The sequence below is a fragment of the Myodes glareolus genome, chromosome 12, assembly GCF_982192425.1.
Source record: "Myodes glareolus chromosome 12, mMyoGla1.1, whole genome shotgun sequence".
Lineage (NCBI taxonomy): Eukaryota > Metazoa > Chordata > Mammalia > Rodentia > Cricetidae > Myodes > Myodes glareolus.
This window is the reverse complement of record NC_142037.1, coordinates 13335155-13336984: the sequence shown is the minus strand read 5'-3', so window position 1 is coordinate 13336984 and position 1830 is coordinate 13335155.

Below are 1830 nucleotides of genomic sequence, written 5' to 3'. Positions count from 1 at the left end.
TAGTGGGTAAAGATAATGAAACATCTTAACTGGGTATAGTACAACTAATATGATCTTTGTAAAACTAGTGAAAGTGGGTTTCTTCCCAACGCATGTCTCTGAGGCTTCTGCTGTCATTAGCACAGGGGCCAGTCTCTCAGGTGTTGTGATAAGAGACTGCATTTCTTTCTGGACCCATGCTGCTTTTCTACCCACATTACTCACACATTGCAAGATTTGTGAAAAATTCTCTCTCCAGCAAAAAAGTCAGTCTCTTGTCTCCCATGGGCTCGTGAACCAGAACCGGGTTGCCAGTCAGTCGGCTCTGCTTTTTTTTTTAGTGGATGGATTCACAAATTAGGTTAAATTTGAATAGACTTGGCATAGTATGAAAATTTGGGCGTGGTTGGAGGAAGTAGATCCCTGGGGATGTGTCCTTGGGAGCCATCCCTCACCTCAGCTCCCTCCTGTTACTGCCTTTCTGCCACAAGGCAAGGAACTCTTTACGGGCACACCTTCCTGCCACCATGATATCAAGCGCATCAATTAGAGGGATGATGGACCTTGATCCGAACATAAATATCTTTTTTTCCTATAAGTTGGTTTCTTTGGCTATTGGTCACTAACGCAAAAGCCTGACTAATATGTCCTTGAACACAGTTTTCTGTCTTTAGGTGACGCCCTCCCTACACTTCCCGCTGTCACACCAGTCTTGGCCTGTGCTGACCAGAGGACCACAGTACTACATGCAGTACTATTGTGCAGTGCTCCCGAAATGTCTGTGAAGAGGAAAGGCAGCAAGCCTGGGCAGAGGGGAAAGTGGAATTACCATGAAGCTGTGACTGAGCCTCAGCTGAACCTGTCTGGAACTTCAACACTACCATGGTCCTTTAGAGCATCCTTAACTAAGGAAGGAGGTGGCTTTACTCTGGCTTCCTCTGAGACAGAAATGACCTTCAACAAGGCTGCTCTGTGAAGCACAGCTAATTCCTGGAGGAAAAGGTTAGCTAAATGCCATCAAAAAGCAACTCTGCTGCTGGGTGAGGAATTGAGCCTGGTCCTTCAGGAGATATCTAGGTATCACACTGCAGCATCTACTCCAGTCATCTTTTGGTCTCGTCTTGAATGCCCTTCCTCTGGGAAGAGTTCCTTGACTGCCAGGCCTACTGATGCTCCTCCTTTGTGTTCCAAGTCCTGTATCACCTCATTCTGCTCTCTTCACTTCATATTATAAAATCTCTTGGTTGCTTGAATCCTCCCATAAAAATATAAACTACAGAAAAAAGCTTAGCATTCTATTAAACAGCATGTAAATTACCACACTCAAAAAGAATGAGAGAAAATTTTTTTACGTTAAAAACCTATAAGGCCAGCAAGAAGCTCAGCCAGTAAAAAGCACTTCCCACACAAGCCTGATGACCTGAGTTTGATCTACAGAATTCACAGTGGAACCAGTTCCCAAAAGCTGCCCTCTGATTCCTACAAATACATCATAGACCACAGTATTTCTCTCTCTCTCTCTCTCTCTCTCTCTCTCTCACACACACACACACACACACACACACACACACACACACATATCATATACACACAATAATAAATAAAATAAAAATCATATCCAAGCATCGGAAAAGTCTGGACAACTGTTCACAAACAAAAAGTGCTATTAACTGGTATTTCTTGGTGGCAGGATTATAGTTGATTTCTCCCCTCCACAAACCTTCTGACATACCTGAACTTGTATAAGCAAATACTACTTCTGCAAAATTTCAAAGTTCTAATTAAATTTTCCGAGTTCTAATAGCTTTTCAGAAAAAGAACACGATTTTTATTAGAATAGCCAGTATCAAA